This window comes from Aythya marila (assembly GCF_965140915.1).
Source record: "Aythya marila genome assembly, chromosome: 2".
Lineage (NCBI taxonomy): Eukaryota > Metazoa > Chordata > Aves > Anseriformes > Anatidae > Aythya > Aythya marila.
Window position 1 is genome coordinate 122,578,741 of NC_139043.1, and position 23,102 is coordinate 122,601,842.

At 38.1% G+C, this 23,102-nt stretch overlaps 1 protein-coding gene across 2 annotated transcripts in view; it reads right to left on the reverse strand.

Annotated features, from left to right (window-relative positions):
• The window catches only part of SLCO5A1 (solute carrier organic anion transporter family member 5A1), a 70,313-nt gene that overhangs the window by 38,532 nt on the left and 8,679 nt on the right, over positions 1 to 23,102 (reverse strand). The gene's annotated exons all lie outside the window — the stretch shown is intronic.

A 23,102-nucleotide genomic window follows, 5' to 3' on the forward strand; every position in this document is an offset into this window, starting at 1 on the left:
GAACCATCAGAGTTTAGAAATCAAGTACTCCTATTTTGGAGGTTGACAGAATTATTTTTTTAACTGTGCAGCCACAGACTTAGCCTTGTTGTACACACCGGTACCAAGAGCTCACATATACTATATTTCCAGAAGACTCTTGCCTTGTTCAGGACATTTAAAATGTTAATGTTATTATTAAGGAAATTTCCTAATTTAAAAAGCAAGTTAAATGAAAAAAAAAAAATCTCACATGCAAACCTACAAGCATATATTTTACAATATCATTGGTCTGAACATTGGATGACAGCAAAATCCTTATCACTCAAAATAACAGAGTAGGCTCCTGTCTGCTGTGTCTTGTACAAAATACTCCACACAGTGAAGCCTCCAGTTCTTGCAGTTCAATCATCCATTGAGAAAGCATCGCAGCTCCCATTTGGCTTGTGTGCCAGTGCTGCCAGGAGCAAGGGAGAGACAGAGGCAATAAAAGACGGCAGATATTTCATCTTAGAGTGGGGCCAAGATGCCACTGGACCTCAGACCCAGGAAAACTTTCTGCAGCTCCCAGTACAGATATAATTGTGAGACATCAGCAGGAGCAGACAGAAATATCTGTTGCTTGCTGACAAGAACTGAATGCTGAGATTTAGAAATCTTGCTCTCATTTCCAGCTTTTAAAGGTATATAATTTAAAGGCTATCATTTGTCTTGCCCTTAAATCCTGTCAGTTCCACTCCTTTCCTCTTCTACTTCTGCAAATCCCAAATCAACTTCTGAACTAAGCCAAGGTCAGTTACCTCAGCCTTAAAATTAGATACCTTTAGCAAGATCCATTTATTCTTGACCATACAACTACAGCTATTTTCCAAAGATTGTTCTCATATTCTCCATCTATTTTCTTCCCTAATGCATTTTGCAGCACTCATCCCTTTCAAGATGCTCCTGTTCTGCTTCCCGTAGTGTCTGGCTGGAAGCATGAAAGACCAGATGGGTTGTAAGGGATGGTCTTTGCCGCACACTTCCACGTCTGAGACCACAAAAAAATCAAACTCCAGCAGCACAGCAACATTTGCTCAGGTGCTGCAGTCTCACTACACAGCACATCAGAAGAAACCTGATTACCGAATTATCTCAAAACAACATCTTCACTCCAAAATCTCCATCTCCACATCGTTTCTGTGTGCCAGTTGCTCTCCCTGGCAGTGTGCAGGCTCCATACTGTTTGGTCCCATCCTCAGTCAGATGAGCTGCAGCCTGGGGTTGCATAATGGGGTTGTAAGAGCTTGGGATACTGTGCTACAAGGTATAGCAAACTACATGTATATCTCACAGACAAACAACTAAAAGGAAATCAATAAATCTGCCTGATTAAACTGAAATAACTTGTACATTTTCATCTAATGTTTTGAAAGAAGAGAAGGAGAAAAACAATCTCATGAGTAAGAAGGTGACATTTATCAAAGAGCTATAGTGTGGGGAAAAAATCACAGAAGCTACCACAAAAAGGAAACTGCGTATAGAAAAAAATGTCTTCAGACTGCAAATTGATTTATTACTTTTAAGTTACTCTTTCTTAAACACATTTTCAATTTTTATGAAACTGCAATTTCACATGATTAGATTTCTCTAAAGTCGTTTTTGCATAATGGTTTCCAGAACTGTGTTCACTATTTAAATTTATTCCAGACATGTTCCCCTCTGGATTGATTGCAAACAATCCTTTGCATGTGTAAAATGCTCCACGAGACATTGTAACACTGCTACTTAATGGTAAGTGGTTAAGAAAAAAACACACTAACTGTTATTTGTAAAATCCACATCATAAGGAAGGGAAAAACTAATAATAAACTCATTCCAATATAATAAATTATGTTCAATAATGTTTCATTGGAAAATAGATCCAAACAACTACAGCAACCTCAGGTCTCTAAAAAGTTTACAGAAAGGAAACACAAAGGGAGTAAAAGAGTGACCTAATCCATTCATTTCAGCATTCAGAAAAAATACTTATGCTGTATTTATTCAGCCTCAAGTCCACTACTGAAAGAGGCAAAATGCAGCAACTGTTTAGGCTTAGAAGTACTGCTCAGCATTTGCATTATATATACCTGGTAACCTCAGAGGATATTCTTAGTAAGCAGAAATACTGTAGAGTAAAAATAATAATATCAGTGTACACTGTGCTCCCTTAGAATAGGGGATGCTGCCAATCATTTCAAAAGTATTTTTAAATTACTATATGCTGTTCAAATTTCAAGATTTTTTTTTTTAATGTAGCTTACAGATAACATGTAACATTCTTGATCTTTCAGAAAATGGGGGTGCCCCACGTGTCTGGACCAGGGCTTAAGGAAACACTTGAGCACACGAGCTCCACAGCTGCCATTTTAGGACACTTTGCAGCATCTTCTCCAGCACCCAGTAATGACCACTATCACAGACCAGATACCAACTACAGTAGATTGATCTGGATTTCTAAACAGGACTAACGGTACAGCATGGCAAGTAAAATATACTGGTATATCAAAATGGGGTACTTGGAAAAGTCTGCCCCAAACCTTGCTGTGAAAGTGAAGGTAGAGCCATCTCCAAGAGTCAGCATGGCAGGTTGCTCTAGGATCCTGGATCTGTGAAAGTCTGATCACAGACTCCACGATATTGCACCCCAATGCCTGGGAAAACTGATTCCCAAACAGGACACTGAGACTGGTGGATGATATAGAGAGGAAACTAAAGAGGAAACAGGTTCAGTCAGGGCATCATCAATTCTGAAACCTCTTCACAAACAGAAAGTTCTGAGGACAACTGCTCCATAATTTATTGCACTCAGAGGCCACCAGAAGGTCTGCAGCTTCTTGATGAAGAAGGTTCTGAAACATGGAGGTGATGTAGGAACACCTTCCTTTCAGCCCCCTGCCTGGCCTTTTCAGCTAGCCTTCTTTGAGCTGCCCTTTTTGGGCCACAGTCTAAGGTCTTGATCTAGGAAGATGCTCGGATTCAACAGCAGAGAAGCTGTGACTACAGAAGTAACACACATTTCTGATCAAGAAGCACGCAGGAGTTCTCTGTTGCCGAGGCAGGCTGAATGGCATCCAGATGATCTTTTAATTGTAGGAGATGGACTTAATGATCCTGGTGGGTCCCTTCCAACTCAGGATATTCTATGATTAAGTTGCACTTGAACAAACTTTGGATGTGCCTCAAACTCTGAACCATAATCTTCACAGGTGCTTATATGTGCAAGCTATCTTCAAATTTCTTAAATCATAAAAATATACTATAAAATAGCAGTAGTATCTCCTTTTTCATGATAAAATAGAGATGATGTATGCTATATGTTATAGTTCTGTACCAAAGCATAAGTCATCTTCCAGAAATAAATAGGGAAACTATTGTTAATACAGACATATGGGCTACAACAGATATCTAATTCTCTTCTGATTGGTTTCCACTGAAATGAAAAAATCGTACCTTTCAGAATTACTGTATTAGCCATATCCATACTCAATGCTGACAAGTCACTGTACAATTCTCAGGGAATGTGGTTGTCTCCAGGAAAAAACAACTGCAGGTCAACCACTCTTAGCTGAATTATACATGTATTTGAGGACTACTTGTGGTACCCAACACAACCAGCTCAGGTCAGACCTTACAAATGTATTTTTATTTTTAATTTTTTTCCCAGAGCTTGTCATAGCTTGCTGCTGCTGTGATGTAGGACCTTCTGTCTTCAAACCAAAGCACAGGATAGTCTACTGAAATTATGTGTCATTTAGAAAGATAATTTCAAAGACTGAAAAGACCTTGCATAGTCTTTTAAGGTTCCCTTTTCCTTCAAGAGCCAAGTGTTGTGGAGAGAAGTTTGCACTAGCAAGCACACCTCATTCTCTGGGTACTGCTTCTCTTCAGATTGACCCAGGACAGCCTTTCCCAGCCCTCCCAAACCTGGTCTTTCAGATTGTAGTTCTGAAAAATAGTTCTGTCTGAGCCTGACATAGACTGTAAAAGAGTAAAAAGATCCTAGCTCAGACACACTCAGTTAACTGTTCATTATATACCATTGTCCCATTGATATTTATCAAGCTAGAGATATTTTAGTTCTCTTGTTTTATCTGAGGAGCTTCTCTGCCTCACTGAGGATGCCCTTGGCATGGCATAGTATCTCAGGTGCAACATGATAGCAAGGCTATATGGCTTACTGACTATGGCTAGCTACGCTTAGACACAAATGTCTGTCACAGGTAAGATGCTGGATGGGAGAGAATGGGAGTCAAAACAACAGTAACTGAATTACACATGTAACATACCTACCAAAGTGACACAGGATTAAGCAATGTCTTCCTTCTCCATTGAAAAGTTTATCTTGGGACATGTTCCAACGAATGCTGCCATTTTGACAAAAATGAAAATAAGTAGACTTTTTTGCTTCCAGAGAAGACTCTGCATAGCCTCTAAATAGTTGCAGCAAAGTCCCTGTGATAGCAGTAAGATGGACTGAATCCTCTATGGGTCCAAAAATCCCTATGTTCACAACACATATATAAAATAACTTGGTTGCCAAAGATACTTTTTCAGTCTACCCACACCACAAAAATACACTTAAACAGAGGTCACAAAAATACTTTCCCTTTCCTCCTCTAATTGCACAAAATGACAACTTCAATATGTTTTGTGTATGCGAATATACAACATATCCCTGTGGCATCTTGAAATGCATACTGTGTTACTCCTCCATCTTTTGATTTTTTGCATTAGTAATGCTAACATCAGCTAAAGTAACAGGCATCATGTTGTGCCTAGAGGAACAGAAGGTCCACATCAGTGGCCTACACCAGGTCATGTAGCTTCTGGGTTCAAAAAAAAGCCATTTTGGTTTAAGAGTAAAAACAAAGGAATACATCGCTCGATACCTCTCATCTCTGTGTACACACACATGTCACCACACAGAGTATATCACTGAATGGAGAGGAACATTTCTCAAAGGTCCCATTGTTACGGTCTTGGCAGCACATCACCATAGTACAACTGTTCATTTCACACATGTGTAAGGCAAGCAGAATTTCACTTTTATTCTGTTTTCAATTAAAGTTTAGAATTTGCAAATTCCTGCAAAAACTAGAGTGTTCATTCTGGAGTATTTTTATTTCTTTTTCATATGCAAGCTTTCTCCTGCAATAGAGCTGATATTTTGGTAGATTTGTAGGACACTTTTTAGTAAGATGCAGACATAATCCTTTTTTATCTGTAGATTTCAAATTTTTACTTCAAAAACTTCATTGCCGTTATAAAACGAAGTTATAGATTAGGAAGCAGAGGTACAAAAAATAAAATGAATCACCTACAGTTATGTAGTAGAGTGGAAAGGCCAGGAGTATAATTTATTTCACCAAAGCAATAACTGTGTCCTGCCTGCTGAACAACATTCATCCTGAAAGAACAGCACAAGGAAGAATAAAAATAACTCAAAAAGAAAACAAAATGCTCATGCGAATTCATAAGAAATGGCCCATGTTTATAGGTTACCTGTCTACAAGCTGAGGAATGAGCTTTAGCAGAAATGGCAAAATGGACTTTATATAATTCTGACTGAGATCATTCTATATGTTGTGAGATTTAGGGGACTACAGGAAGAAAGAAAGAAAGTCACAGGGGATTACAGACTGGGATTTTGTAAGCCAAAGAAGCAGTGCCATGCGATGGTACCATGGCATCCTCTCTACTCCTACTGGCAGCGTGTTTCCTATAAATGCTGAGCTGTGCTGTCACTGGAGAGTAAACAGCAGGATATTTCTTCAGGGTAGAGAGCAGGTTTTGATTCACTCACAGAACAAAGCTGGCAGGCAGAACACAATGCAGAACACAAATTTCCAAGCCCTCCCCAACCCCTCTCGTGTCCCCGCACCTGTGATGGAGTGGCAAGGAGTAAACATAAGGCAGCTTCCAAAGAAACACTACTCTGCCAAAAGGCACATTTACCTCATTTGTCTAAATTCACCCACAGAGAAAGCTATCCAAAAAAAAACAAAAACGTAAGTTTTAACCACACTTGAGCCTGAGGACACAAAACTGAGAGGACTTGTGAGCAGGACCCAAGCATATTTCACAAAAGCCTTGAAGTCAGGAAATCATGCAGTTCGCTTCCTTCTTTTCTTCATGAACACCCAGCCAACCCTATCTATACATGCTTTAGGAGATTTTTCTTTTATGTGGGTATTTGCTTAGGAAAAAAAAAAAAAAAAAAAAAAAAAAACACAATGCTTTGAGCATTGTTGCACTTCAGATAACAATGTAAAGTTCAAAACTTTCAATAATTTCCTTTCAAAACGTATTAGAGTTACCACGACTTTAGAAGTCTATCAGATCCAATGTTGTATGCAAAATAATAAATAGAGAAACAAACCTACTCCGGTAGCCTGCCTTGATCTTTGTATAGAATGCGTTTGATAATACTTTCATGAGCAGATTCAACAGGTCTGGAAGACAAATTTTTAGAGAAACATAGACAAAGCATAATTTTACATGTCTACTACTAAACTAAAATGAATGGTCCAGCTCACAGCTCTACTAAAAATTATAAAATTTAAATTAAATATTAATATATGCAGTGACTTGCTGATATCAGATCAAAAGCACTATATTTTTATTTTTCTCTTACAGATTTATTACTAAGATATCATTTGTATCAAAACAAATTCATTTCCTAGCTTAAAGAGCTGTCATTTCTAAACTGCTATATGCTTTTTTTTCTCCATTTGTGGCCATATTCTAAAATACGACAATCATTTTCACAGGACCCAATACTAATGTCACAAAAAACACGGAAATAAGCCCAAACAAAACATGCTAAAATAAGCTGCCTATCCCAATGTGTGCCTCTTGCGTGCAATGTCACTGCAATGCTGCTCCGTATCACTTACTATGCTATGGAGTCACAATGACTACAAGGCAAAATTTCACCGAATTCAGCACCTGTCATTGGGATACACTAACAATAGCTATCTGCATTCAGTGCAAAGTTTTAAAACACTCAAAATATTGAAGAATAAAAGTTTGCATTTGTACCAAGCTATTTTAGCCGTAGAGAGACCCAGAGAAAGATTGCCCCACGGAAAACTACTCCAGTGCTTAAAATGAGATCTTTATTTCTTTATTCCTAAAAAGAGAGAAATTCTGTTAAGTAGAAACCCAATAGTCAACTGGAAACCATTCTGCTCTTTAGAGACAATTCCGTTTCATTTAAAATTAACTTCTTACTACTGTTTTTGTTTTTGTTTTTGTTTTCTGAAAAATCTGGCTTTTCTGTCTTTACATTCATCTATAAATAATCATTTACTGATAACATTACCAAGCATGACTTGTGGTTGTTAAGTAAATACAGGAAAGGAAGATCTGCTGCAAGAGTTCAATGAAAACAGCTGCAATTTTCATGTGCAGTTTCCAAAACAATGTGGTTAACTGAATTAAGACACCATGCATGAGAAAATTCTTGGATCAGATATTTAAGCATATCAAGCATTATCAGATATTAAACAAATTATAAGCGAAAAACCTTCTGGTGACAGTATTACAAAAGCACATACAGCTATCTCTGATTCTAAGAATACCCAAAGTCCTTACCAATGTAAATGGTTTGTGTGACCACAGATGAGCTTGTCTATACTTGCTTGATCAGAACCTAAACTGAAAACTAAGGTGCTCTGACATTCTTTCTACAGACAAAGAGGTATTAAGCACTTTAGGTCTTGGAAAGAAATATTTTTTACAAAACAAGTGTCAACAACTACTTAAATGCATGAATAAGAGAACAATCAAAACCATCTTTCTTAAGCCCCCAAGGTATTTTTCCACAATTTTGATGTGGAAATGCACTTTTATTGAAATTTAGCTCTCAGACAAATACACACACTACTTGTACTGAGTGCAATGAGGATGTCAAAAGATGAATTGAAAGGCAAAACTTTGCTCTTAGCTGTTTTTCTCTGGAAATCGGTTATCAAAAAAGCTCCGCATCTTACCTCCAAGTTTTTCAAGTCCCTGTCAGTATGTTGCATTATAAATATAAAATAACGACTCCCAAGATGGTTACTAGCTCTCTGTGCCCAGGCTCTGATTTTAAAAAAAAAAAAAAATGTTTTCTGAACATATTTTCTCATGTGGCTACATTTAACCAGTAGAACTAGGCAAAGACATAAACTATTCAGTAAATATGTACTGAATGCCTCCTTGGCCCCTTCTGAATTCTTGACCTGTCAGCATCGTAAAGTTACTTTCAAAGAAATGTCATAAACGTGACATTCATTTCCATACAGAAAATGATCTACTGTATATAACCACTAACCTAAATCCTAAGCCAACTTCTTCTGTAAATCATTTTAAAAACTTTGATCTCCAAAATCCAAGAAATAACTTGCTAGGTAATTTGTCTTATTTCCCATTCATTCCAACACTGAAAGCTAGTGAATTATTCACGCAGGCACGACCCTGTAAGTTAGTGGGGCTATTCTCGTGAGGCAGGCAGGCACTTCTGTCATATTAGTCAGTTATGGTCCTAATAACAGGACACTGAAGCTGTCAGCTGTCTTTAAGAGATACTGGAGCAGCCCCTTGACTAATAGTCATTCTTTCCGTTAAGTCATGTCAAATGGGAATATCTCATCTCTGCCTTTTAATTGCTTGCCTTTGTTTTTTTTTTTTAACTTGTTTGGCAGTTGAAGGAGCATGAACACACAGTTACTTTGCATTGGGGACTATCCCCAGGTGTAAATTTAAGCACGTACTTATGGACTCTGTTGATCTTAACCTCTTCAAACAAAGTTTCACTTCTTTAATATTGCCTTTAAGTAAACTGGAATGAGGCTGGCTTGGTGATTTGCATCTCATCACTTTTTCTTTAAATGATCATAACTGTAAAATATCTGTGAATATACTGTGAAAGTTGAAATTCGGCTTGCAAGCAAACCTCACCAGGTAGATCACTAATAATCAAATGCAAGACACTGAAATATTTCAAAATTATGTGATTTTAAAATTGCAGTGAGAAAGCTCAGGGCCACAGCCACAAGACCAGCAAAACCCAGCTGAGAACAGTATACTGTATCTGTCATAGTTTTATATCACGTTCAAGCAGTGTGATCAGGCATGAACATGTCATTCAGGTCCTTTTGTTCTGTTCTGCAGGGAGAGCACACATACTTTTGGAAAAAAGAAGGGGAAGAGCCTGGTCAGATTTTTCAGTCTCAGGACAAGATTTGAAAGTACACCATCCCACATCACAGGAAGAACCAGGAATAAGCACCAATTCCTTAGCAAAATCTACATATCTTATTTTGCCACACAATAAATGTTAATAAAACTAACGGGGTCATCTGCAAATTACTGGAATAATGTGCTATGGATCTGGGCTTTAATGGTTATTGTGTGCAGACTGGGTAACGGCACACACAAATATTAGATTTGCATTGGCAGGTTTGACACAAATTTTATATACTTCATTATTGTGCAAAACCAGACCCCTTGTGTCTAAGAAAGTAACCGTGAGAACAAAAGTAAGAAAGACCAAATATTCCTCAAATGGAACATTTGACTATCTGCTGATAGTCAAAGACTTTCTATGTATATTTATTTTTCCTTTGTCCCACCTGCAAGACAACGGAACAAAGACGTAAAGAAGGAAATTACTTCAATATTCTCTCAGAATTAATTTCCTCTCAAAAATTAGTTTATGCCTAGGAGGCACTGGTTAATTATTGAAAATGTTGGTGATTGTTTTTCCCTCGACTACTTCTTGCTAATAGACTGCAAAGAAGGACAAGCCAAATAGCATTTTTTCATGATTTCCTTGTAAATTGCACTTACATTTTCATCTTTCAAATGAAACAACAGGAATTACAGTTCATTACTCATATCTGACTGAAAATCTGCCTGTAAGCAAAAGCACATTATTCCAGTAATTTGCAGATGACCCCGTTAGTTTTATTAACATTTATTGTGTGGCAAAATAAGTTATTTTTCTACATTCAAAAAGGTTGAAAGTTGCAATAGCCCAAATAAAATAATATTAAATAACAATTGATGAAGTGAAATGCACAGCCCTATAGTCACATTTGAAACCATATTGAAAATATTATTACAGGTCAAAGAGTCTGAAAAAAAAAATCCATCCATCTGTAATAGTTATAAATAGTGAAAGCTATTTATCTTGGCTATTGGACAACACTACCTTTTTATGTAAACCTCTACAATTTCAAAATTTGTCCTTTACTCTCATAAGAACAAGCATTATTTGGGCAATTTCACAAAACTGCAATTATGCTGAAATGCTTGTTTCTGGAACAAAACTTAAGATTTGGGTTCCAGGTAGGGGTCTCCTCTCCTTCTCTGTGCCTCTGCAGGGGGATTGCATGGTAGACATGATATTTCATTCACTTCCATGTCCTGCTAGGACAAAGCCAAGTTCTTCATGGCAGCACCACGAAGATGAACCAAAATGAACTTCTTCACTGTCCGAGCAGTTTCGTTAACAACAAATGGATGATAAAAATGTCAGGCTATCTTGTCTACCACTACCTACAACAAAAAGCTTTTGGTATTGATGCAACAGCAAACTGTTCTTAATGGCTCTAGCCACAACTTCTAATAGAATTAGGGCAGGAGAAATAAAACCACCTAGAAGTGGTTATAGTGCTTAGTCAGACTTTGACAGCCGAATAGCCAGATCTAGATAACCACCTCCTAGATCTTAGATAGATATGATCTAAGTGAGAGGTCTTTCAGGGAACCCAGGCTACGCCAAGCCTGACCATGGAATGTTCCCACAGTGCCCTAGCACTCTTGAGACGGTCCCATAAAATACGATACAGAACCAGAGCTGCTGCTGTTCATGCTTGAAAAGGCTCTGCTAAACTGTGATAAATCAAAGACTGTGAATAGCCAAAGATCTAGAAGTTTAAAAAAGAGAGAGAGAGAGACAAAGAGAGAGAGAGAGAGAGATGGGAACCTAACACAACCATGGAGGAAAGGGAGGAATATGGTTTTGTAAGAAACTGAAAGGAAGGAAATTCTTTTATATATTTACTCTGGACAGAAAACTACCACAAACACCACTTGTTAGTAACAAACTGATTCAATGTATAAATACAATTGCCCAGTCTGTTTTAGTTGGGGTCCTGAAAGAAATGAATATCCATCTCACAGGAAAAAGTAGATATTGATATGCAAAGTCAGTAATCAAATAAGAATTATGAAAATATTTTGTTTTGACATTATTACATGCATTTTATTTACTTTGGTTTGGTTTGAATTTATATGTCAAGTAAAAATAGTCTTTTTTTTTAATGCTAATCTATGTTCCTACATAAAAATCAAAATAACAGTAAGTTAAATATTTCAACCTTGTAAAAAATAAATCATTTTTATCTACATGAAAAAAATGACTAAATCAATATATTCTAAAAATCAAGTTTAATTGAGTAATAATTTGTCAGAGCAAAACCATCTGAATATTTTAATCAGTTCAATTAAATGTCATAGTTTAAATACTGAGTGCATCATCAAAAAAGTAATTACTGTTATAAAAGGTTCTTTTTAATGGGAATATTATAATTACATTTGTCTTCCTTTCTAAGATACGATCTGTAACTGTGATTTAGGACCTCATTTGGAGCTCATTCCCCATCACAATAAGATATGTTAGTATGTTATAAAAAATAGAAGTGCTACTAACTTGCAGTGTTAGTATTTCCTATAAATATATATATATATGAGAATGGGAATCCTCCCAAGATATTTCAAAAGTCCATGGATTATTACAAAATCCATGGTTGATTTTGTAAAATTGAAGAATTTATAATCAGCTATAATTCACTAATTAGGTAATTTAATATCTTTAATATCTTCAGCGGATATGTTGTGGGAGAAAAAAGGCTTTTATTTAGTCTGTAATTTTTTTTAATTATTTTAGTCTGCAATTTATTTTAAATAAAGACTGCTCATTTGTTTCTCCTTTTTGTCAGTAGAATAAGACATGACAGCTTTGTTCCTCAGCTACTTAAATTAGCAGGTTATTAAGCCTATTGTAATTCTGCAATAGTATAAGGTGCTTTCACAGTTAGCAGACAGACATGAAAATCATAGTGGCTATTATTCATAGCCCTTACCCAGGTAAGAAAAAGACCAGAGCAGGCTGCATGGCCCTTGCCCGTTTCTCCAGTGTATCAGTGGGAGCCCCAGGACAGGTGGGCTGGCAACCCACTGGGTTATTTACATCGGGAAGATCCAACTGGAAGACGATTACACTTGCATCTGCAATCTGCAAACTATCACAGCCTTTAATCAGCTTTAAGCAAGTTAATTGTTGAAACTTTGGGCTTAAGTTTGCAAGGAAGATTAAATGTGAGCCCTTAATCCCGCTGAAATTCATTGAAAGTTGGGTCCCTGACTTCCTTAGGGTCCCTGACTTCCATAGGCTCCTCAGGAAGTCTTAATAACCTGTTATAAAGTAACTCTGACAAAGAGTGAGATTGACAGGGAGGTCCTCAAAGGATGACAGTGAAATTACTCAGAATAGCCAAGATTGCAAGTGTTACTAGTGGTCTCAGCAGCTGACAGAGCACAACCCAGTCTAATGACAATCCACTTGGCATCCTTCCACTCCATGGGAGATTTCTACAAGTGACAGAAGAGAGATGTCTTCACACACTGGTGGACCCCTAACCAAATGTTCAGATTCAGACTGACAAATTTGCCTCCAAAACAAATGAAAGCACATGGCTTATAGGTAATTTTAACAAACTGTATTGTTATGAGATTATTTTATGACAGTATAGACTCAGCATAAAATTAATACAGCACTCACGAATAGTTACCAAGATGCAGTAAAAGCCTTACTTTTGCTTCTTGTAAAACAAATAAAGTATAATGTAAAAGCAAAATAATCAAATAAAGCAACACTGGCAACATTTTTAGATTTTCACTCACTGTTTAGATCATAGTTACTTCTAATAATGTCCAAAAATAAAAATATGATCTACAATGAAATAGCTGCCTTAGAACAAAAATCTCTCTGGTTATCACTTTACCTTGAACTAAAGCTATTGTGAATTATTAGTATGTTAATATAGCATACTTAGATCCATATTTTATACCATTACACAGATAATTATATTTGACACATTTTTGTCTACAGTCTAAGTTGCAAATTTACTATCAATTTTTAAAACCACCCCAAGATCATAGTCTTCTGCCATCACTGCTGCCAGTGCCCTCAGAGACCCCAAACCATAACAGAACCAGTTTAAAAAGGGTCTTTGCACAACTTGTAAGAAATGCTGACCTTCAGCCTACTGCAACATCTTACACAGGTGAAGATCCTCAGCTTCATGTGACAGCATTAGGTATGGCATACTGGAGGGACACATCACTGTTTAGGGTCCACTTCTAACCTCTTAATTTCCATAAATTGTCAAACACATCACCGTTGCTCCTTTTGTGCTCCCAAACAGCACAATTACCACTACTACTGCTTTGCTCACTTTGTAAGTGCTTTGCTGAGATTTTCTGAGTCTGAGACAGACGCACAGAACCACAACTCTTTTTGGATCAAGTGCAGTTGAATCGCCATCTGCTAGCTCGTATAATAAACCACTCAGGCAAATGTTTCTTTCAAAACAGAAAACTGAGAGTAAAACAGTATTATGGTTTTTAAACTCTAAAACGGCTGGGGAAAGCTTAGCAACTAAAAGATCAAAACACTGCAGTGAAAACCTAGCAGAGATGACAGCAGAATAAGACATTTGTTCTTAGCCAATATAGCTGAATAATCAAACAAAAATGTTCTTAGTTTCATACATGAAACTGTGTAGGAAACTTCAACAGCATGTCTCTCATTTTTAACAGGAGAAACAATTCAGAGACATCCCGTCAGGTCCTAATCTTTGGCATATTTAGCACAAGGCTGATGGGCACTGCTTTCCCCAGGATTTTTTGTGAATCCATCCCTTCATTTCAGCTGTACATTTGTAAGTGTCCAGAAAGATGATTAATTGCTCAGGAGTATTTTAATACATTTTTTTTTTTCCAGTTTTTAGTTTTCAGATATTTTGGGGTGAGGAGGGGAGGGAAGTAATGCTTTGGTTATAAAAAAAACTGGCTGAGGAGATGAACTCAAAAAAAATTACTTGCATAACCGTAACAGGAAAACAAAATTGAAAAGTTTGGAAGAAAAAAAAAAAAGCACAGAAGTCAATCAAATGTCTTCAAATTTTCTCAGGATGAAACAAAACTACAACATGGCTTGCTGTTCTTACTGCCCAGTTTTGGGAATGCCCTGAAAACTCTGGGATGGAAAATCAGAGAGATTATTTGGGGAATTATCTACCTATCATCTACTTATTATCTACTTATTATCTATCTATCTATCTATAACCTATCAGTCGTGCATTTTATATGTTGTCTTTACTTTTCTTACTTTGTTCCATTCTAAACAAATGAAAAACAGAGGGCTTACATTTCTACAGAGATTTTGTTCTAGGATACACACATTTACTATAACTCTAAAATATTGCAGTTTTTACTATTGATTGGTTTGTCCAAATTTCTCTCCAAAGTCCTTTGCTACTTTGGAGCCATTGGCAGGAGGACCAACTTCCCCATGGTCCTCCTGCCACCCACTTCAGCCACGCATCTCCCCTGTCCTTTCTCAGGTAATACAACATCCAATATATGTGCTTGGGAAAGATGTAAGTGAAAAAACAAACCATCAAGTTTTAAACGGAAGCTGTTTCCCCTGCTGCACTTCAGTTAAAAAATAAACACATAAATATCACAGCTATCTCTGTGACCCTGGAGATGCTAATCTCTGCAAAGATGCATCAACTTTGTTTATAAGTGGAAACAGAAAAGCCAGGTTTGAAAAAAGAGATCCTCCCTGCTGCTGGTTACGTGAGGTTCTGCAAATGTTTTTGGCATAAGTGTGCCAACATTTCTGCAGGACTGCTTACTTCTACTGATTGCCATTTCTAAAAAATATAAGGCATTACTATATTTTGTGTCTCTTCCCATTTTTTGAAATGAAAATTCTTTGTCCTATCATTGTAAGAATAATATATTCAAAAGAAATGCCTTATTAGGCTGTAATACCCATCACTGTATGTTCTACTTAGTGAAAGGAGAGCACATAATCTCAAAAGGTTGTCCTACACTATTTTAATATTTTTATATCAGATTCATCACTGCAATATCCAAAAGCAGAGAACAATGTGGACACCTCATCATGAATGTAATTTCTCCTGGTTCTCAGAAATGAAAATGAAATATTTGAGGCAAGGCAGAACAATGTAAGTCTGGCAGTGTCACAAGGAGGTGTCTACTGGGAGAAAGACTCAAGAGGGAAGAAAGGGAGTGTGCCTATCACAGAGGATGATCAAGTCCACATCTTTTTTTTTTTTTTTTACACTAATTAGTATATTAGGAGTCTTCTCACATCTCCAAACTCTTTTTAATTCTGTTGAGATAGTAGAAAATGTAATACCATTCAACAAAATAAAGACTACACGTTACTTAAAAACAGATTACAATCTCTACCTGTTAATACACAGGCACTAATAAGAAATGACAAAACTGGTCCCATCCAACAGCAACCAGATATTAATATCCTGAAAACCGTACACAGTACTGTCACTAGACATGGCCTGGCGATGTGTGAGTGCTTGGATCTGAACAGAGGCCATACGTGTGTGCCAGTGTCTCCTTTATTCACTAACCCAAACAACAGAGAAATGGGTTGGGTGGGGTTACAGAAGTTTTCCATCAGTAATTTTTACAAAAGCAGAAAGTGCAAAAAGAATATCTTTAAAATAGGTTATATATACAAAACTGAAGTCAGAACAAGGTTTTTAATTTAGCCTGGACTCTGCATGCTATATAAGGAACAGCTAGTTTTAGAGGCTGGTGTTAATCCAGAATAAAAATTAGTTTACAGGCAGCTACAGAGTTCCATGAGTATTGTTAGGCTTATAAACTTTCTCAGCTGAGTAAACACCAATAGAAAGAAAGTCATAAAGGACATTTTAATAGAAAGATGCTTTTCTGCATTACCATCCCCCACAAAACTGCGAAGCTAGCTTCTGCTACAAAGACGTATGTTTCTGAGAGAGTATTTTAGTTATCCTATGTATGGGCCAGATCCTGGTCTTGTGGTCAAGCCAGTTTCAGCTTTTTGGTAGCAGAAACCCACCCAAAGCGTGGGAAATAGAGAGAGGCATGTCCAGTCAGGTCCATAGCGTTGAGCGCCTCCATCTGATCATGGCATCAGTGTGAGAACAGGGAAAGGAGATAGGAAACCCACCCCCGTCTCCCTCACTTGCACTATCAAGTTTTCACATTCATGAAGCATATTAATGGGTAATGTGATGTTATCTACAGTGTAGGAGATGAAAAAAAACATACAAAGAAAGTACTCTACCAAAGGATGTGCAGTGAGGAAATCATGATTCCAAAAATGATATTAAAGAAAAATCTTTTCTTACAAAATACTACAAACACATGAGCTATTCAGCTAACTATGTGTTGTTTCAAAAAGTCCTATGACTATAGGAGTGAAAGTTTTAGGGAACTGTTAAAAACTCATGTATGTAGCACTGGGTGTTTGCTACAGCTGCTTCTCTTCAGATTGCCACAGAAATATTCCCCCTTCCATTGCCCCAGGGCCGACAAGCTGCAGGAGGGAGCTGCCCTGGGAGGGACAAAGCTCGTCCTGCTGCCACTGGTGGAGAGAGCTCCCTTCAGAGCAGCCAGGAGGTCTGGTTCATGCTACAGTCACAAAATCATTAAATCCAATGCCAGGGAAGTGCCAACAGCATGCACCCATGGTGCAGGGGAAAAGGCAGCCAAGTGAAAGCCCTCCCTTCTGGCAGCAGCCATCACCCACACCGTGCCAACACGGCAACTGATCCCTAGGCTAGCAAAAATTAAGGGATGGACGTAGGGGAAAACAGGCTCCAGATCCAATTCAGGCTAACACTAGCCCTTTTTTTACATTATATTTACAGCATATTGCTACTAGTAAGGGTATTCAGAAGGCTGTATTTCAGAATTCAAGCATTCATGACCATTTACCAAACCTGCAAGCTATTACCGCGGTATTAACAACATTCAGATGGAAAGTCCCAGATGAATAAGGAAATGAAGTGCTATACACTTAAATATCCATCAGAACAGGAAAATCCACATGTTTTTGTTCAGCTTTCTTCTTGTGAGATTATCATTAAACACTGTGACTCTAATCCAGAACTTTGATTTATTCCTTGGAGAAAGTAAAGATGAATTACCATAAAGTGCAATAGGAGCACTTTAATCACACATTACACACAAAATCTGAATATATCTAGTAGCAGTCGATCAGCACAATGCAGCAATATATTAAATTTTGCTCTCACAACTGAACAAGAAACTGTTGGTATAGATAAGTGCTTATCAGGTGACGGAGGGTTACCTAAACACAGGTAATGTCTAAGAAAAACTGTATAGTCTGTGGATGGCCCCTTATGGTTATACCATAACCATATGTGGATGGCCCCTTATGGTCTGTGATAACCAGGTACAACTCAAAATGGATTATGTCAGTGCTACTGCACAAATCGTAAGTCAGCACAGAGATCGTCCTTGTACTAACACACACTGCTAAAACCCACCAGGGAAATATTTACAAAACGTCAAAATAGGTAAACCTGAATCACAGAGTATTCCCAACGGGAGCAAATGGAAAGCTTCTTTCCCTCTAACCTACTAGAGTCTAAATATGTCATGAACAACACACTGGATAAAAACAGGAGCAAGACGAGTTGCACAGGCAGTGATCTTCAAACAGGGACATGCCTGTTTTACACCCAAGAATGAACAGAAGCTGAAATGAATAACAAGAACTGAAAAGCAAAAATGCATCTAATAATACCAAGCTATACAAATAAATATACACTGATGGCTAAACATTTTCTCATCGGAAGTACTTTTGCCATCAAAAACTGATTAAGAAAAATTATACCAGTTCTAAACTGTTTTCACAACAGAAAAGAAACCCTGTTTTAATCTTTCCTAACTGATTTGGTGACTTGAGAAAGTTTTAATAGACCACATGCACTTTCATTATTTCAGATTACTTAAATTGGGTAAAAAAATCCCAAGAGTTTCTGTTGCTACCTGTTTAAGAATGAAAAAGCTTTATAGATCTGATCCTGCTCCCATTCAGCATCAGGTGCACCTCATTACCTTCAGAGGGAAGATGAACGTGTCTACAGTTAGTTGTGATTTATTAACTTTTCTCAAAAGCTTTTCTGAATCTAACATTCATTAGATGCCAGACTACAGAACCACAAGGCCAAGACAGCAGTAACCTAGCAAGACGTTGGCGTTCAGAAGCACAAAAGCATTAATATTAATTAAACGCCTCCAGATCTTCCTCTCTGCTCTGACTCCGCTTGGTGTACAGCTAATTGCTTCTCTCCTCCTGTACATGCTTATCCTGCGTGCCCTGCTGCACAGCAGCCTGCTTCATGTGCTCTAAATCGGATGAGCAGCTTGTGGATTGCAACTCCAAGTGTTCAGGTCTTTTCTGGCTGCCTCGAAAGGCAGCTGAAATATTTCATGCAGACTAAGTGATTTCCTAGTTTTTCTTAATCTGAATTTTTTATATTAGGAAATGAGCTGAATTAGAAAACTCAAAATCTCAGTGGCCTTTTTACAGTAAGTGCCTCAATTAGAAATATGAATAGAGGTCTTGACAGCAGCTGACATTGCTACTATGAAACATTAATATTTCCAGATGGAGAGAAGGACTTTGTTAATATAAAGATTAAGAAGTTCAAAAGAATCTAGGAGATACAAATGACAAATATGTTTATAAAAAAAATGAGCTCTAAACTGATGACAATGACTTGTGCTCTATTATTACTTGCTTCACAATCCCACGTAAGAAGATTACTGTCTATTTTGGCACTATGTATAACAAGAGTATACAGCACATAACCAAGGGGTTGTGCTAAAAGACTGCCTCGTATCATTACTCCCACACATGTATTCTTCAAGGCAGATCTCCCACACCACAGAACAGCCAGCTGTCAGTTCCCTGAGACCCGCACTGCTTTGCTGCTCAAGAAAATGGGAGGAGGAGGGAGCAAAATAGTCAATGAGTCTCCTGTCTTTAATTTAACAGGAGTGCAATACAGCCTAAATTAAGGGCAAAATTGCTGTATTTTGCAGTCCTCTGCAAACAAAAATAACCATCCTGCACCTCATGCTCCATATCCTGCCTCAATACCAAAGCAGCAGAAAGCAATCCTAAGAGCAGCCAGGGGCTGTGGCACAGTCACAAGGGTCATGCTACCATCTCTTCTAATGCCATGCTACTAATTCTTCTAATATCTCTGGACAGGCCACGCAAACTGGGATTAATCCAGTTCTAAAAGAGTTGCTTAGCCCAGCAGTTGTACTTTGGAGAAATTTTTATGTTCAGACCACAAAGCAACTTATCTGAGCATCTTACAAAAGCAGACATGGGAATTTCGCCACATTCCTAATACACTACACCATTTTTTTCCTGTCAGGCACAATTCAAACAAAAAGCAGCTGGCTCGTAGTATAGGGTGTCTGTGTGTTAATATAAACCTCACGGCTATCAAACCCTTCTACCATGACCATTCAGCAGTCCTCCCACTGTCTGTGCCAGTTACATCTCCTCCTCCTACGGGAAGCTGGTCAGCTCTGACCCAACTGTTGGCAAAAGATTTCAGTGTGCTGACTTGGGCAAACAGCGAACTGTTATTTCTCACATACCGAGAGAATGTCACTTGGAACTGTGGCATTTCTTCCATCACCCTTTCTTCAGTCTCTGTAACACTCAAGATATGTATGAAAACAGAAAATAAAACTCTGAGAACTAAAAATTGGGGTTTTCCTGAAAGCATTGCACTACTATGGACCACAGTGTGCTCTTCTTTTTGTAGGATTTACGTTTGGAGGTGGGAGTGCAGAGAAGGATGAAGAGAGAAGTAAGGATGAAGGGAAGTTAATTAGAGATCTATCTGGTCATAAACAGTTCATTTTTACCTTATCCAAATACTCTGTTTTCCTCTTAAAATATTGCTACTTATCCAAAGGATAAGTACTGCTCTGACTACATTGGTGTAGGAACTCTTCAAATTACATTAGTTCACATATTCCTCTTTTTTTCCCTCTGGTAAACTGAATCTCCAACCCTTACATTAGGCTGAAAAAGCATCTAAATCTTCTGACTCAATAGGTGTAAAAGCTTTTTTGAACTCCTTTCCTATTAACTGGCTAGGCAAATACTAGTCAATAGCTTACATCTCATTTCTCATATAAGGCTGATCTTTTAACTGTCTGAAACGCATGGATGCCATTTCCTTATCCTGTTTTGTTTTGTTTTGTTTTGTTTTGGTACTCAAGGTGAAATGCCTCCCTACTTGCTGTGTCCTGCTTGCTTCTGAGTGTTCAAAGATGGAGCAATTACCCACAAAACTCAGTAAGAACAACAAATATCCACATCTAAGCAAAAATCAATTGCTAACACATATCAGCCATTAAAAAAAATGCTTATCGTGAAAGATTTTGTTTTCAATTTCTACTTAGGCTCAGGTACAGAGGTATCCCTACATGTAGAGGGTACTCTTCCAGAAGTATTCATCTTCCTTCTCCTGGAGATCCTGGAAAAGCCACAGAAGCAAATATAGAGCTATTACTGCCTACTTGCAACTAATCCCCTCTGCATCTGCAGCAAAGGAATTCACGCTGGTCACCTGTAGCTGTGTCACTATAATCACGGCCCCATGAAAATATTCACTCACTGAGGCCAACAGATGATCCAGAGACGGCAATTGCTACCTGGGACCTCTACTTTGGAGTAAAGCTCTTTCTTTAAGCCTCAATTCACTCCTCAGCCCTACCTTTGAGAAATGATTTACATTGTGGCATTACATTACAGAGATGAAGTGCTGGGTTCAGAGCACTTTTTATTCTTGGTGTGTAACAGTAACAGGACTTATGTTCCTCTAAGTACAAAGTAAGCGGGGGTAACAAAATAACAATCACTTGTTTCAGACCCCAAAAGCCCACTTCCAGCCCTCAGTCATGCTATTAACAGAAGAAACTTAATTTTCTGAAATTCCCATTTTAGGTCAATGACGTAACGTTCCAGATGAATGTCTGAATTTGTGTGCATCAGCACTACCACACTGCAGAATCAAAACCTCATGTGTTAGCTGTATTCCCCACGACCAAAATTCTCCCTAGAGATACCCTCACTATTTCTGCCACTAAACAGCTGTATTAAATCAAGTTGACATAAATTGCTCATCAGGTTCACGAAAATGAGAATCTGCAATGTTATGTAGTGGTTTTCTATAATAGGTGATTTTTTTAACTGTTTGAAATGGGAGGGCCATTGCTGAAGTTATCGGCACTCCACAAGAGTGCACTATGTATTAAGCCTCTTTTTCACTCACTGGAATGAAGTAATAAGCAGAAACGTAAAAACAGATTACAAATCAGACAGTGGCAAACTATTTCCTCACCACTTGTTAGATCCCAGCTCCTGAAACACCAGGGGTGGGTGAGCCACGTTCTGCACAGTGGTGCAGAGAGGCACTATAGGCAATAGTGGGACATGCTGGGCTCGGGGAAAGGAAAGCATGGGTGGAAGCAAAGCTTCCCTCTTCTCGTAATCCTCAAAAGTTCTCGGCCTTGCCAGGGGCTTTCTGGGACTCCACAGAAGCAGCATCTCTGGCTTTCCCCATTGCAGCAGAGAAGAGGCACAGCCAGCCCTGCACTACTGAACCTTTCCTTCTCCTTCAAAAACTCCTGGTTTCTATTCAGCCGAAAACCCCACCTAACCAGCAGCGTCAGGGGACTGTGCTCATGAATTTCCCTTGTATTTCATCTGCAAGGCTCTGAGCTCACTCCTTTGGGACCTTTGGTGGAAAAGGCAATGTTCTGAGGTGTCTGACACATAGCAAAATCTACCCAGTCATCAACTCAGCTGAATACAGCAATTTCTCCTCAAGCACAGGGAGGGCTTAACACACAGCAGCAGCAGCAAATACCTTACAGAGTATTTCCTTTATCGATATATTTTGGACACAAACGAGGCTTGCTTAACACATTCTGTTTGAGTAATTACAGGCCAGCAGCCACAGCAGCATGCTCACAACTATTTCACTATCTACTCTTTATCTACACAAATGCACTTCTTAAAATGACTCTTGGGGAGGTCCAGAGTTCAGATTTTAATATAAACAGGAACTGAAAAAAAAAAAAAAAAAAAAAGAAGTGGGAACCTAGGTGTGATTCAGAGCACATGACCTCAGGAGCACCCTGGCACCTCCAAGTGCCTGCACAAGACCTGAAGGAAAACACGGGGAGCAGAACTGTGAAAAACACTGTGGCAAACTACAACAGCAAGCACTGGGCTAGCAAAGTATCTATCAGAAGACATGCTTAGCTAATATTTGGATTGTCTGAAATATTTTGACTCCGGAGAAGAGTTTAATGAATGCAAAAAGGCAAGGATAAAACCACAGAAGAATCCATACAGGATCTACTTTTTATCAATCAGAAGAAATTCATTAAAAACAGACACATAAATATAGGATATATTATAAATGTATCCATATAGGATATATAGATATACATATACACATAGATATATATTTTATTGCTAACTCACAAAAGCTGACTAAATTCAAATGAGTGGAGAAGTGGTAGTTCATGTCAGAGCAGCACTGGATTTTAAGAAAGTGCATGCTGAGGCTCTTGAAGCTTTCACTCTCCTCCTGTAAGCACCAACGATCACAGGAGTGGAGGTAACTGTCAGACTGAGGTCCTGCAGTGCGTGCTGCAATGTAAAGGAAGTGTTAAAATCAATACAGGTGTGGGAGAAAATGGAAGCAACCAAAAAAAAATCCCAGCAAGACACTGAAAAGAAAGCAAGCTGCTACAAAAGCACCTGCATGGAAAATGGAGAGGAGACTCACAGGAACATTACAGGAGTGCACAACCAGTGCTGTTCTACAGGCACTTCACATCATACAGCTGTGTTTATTGTCTTTCAATAA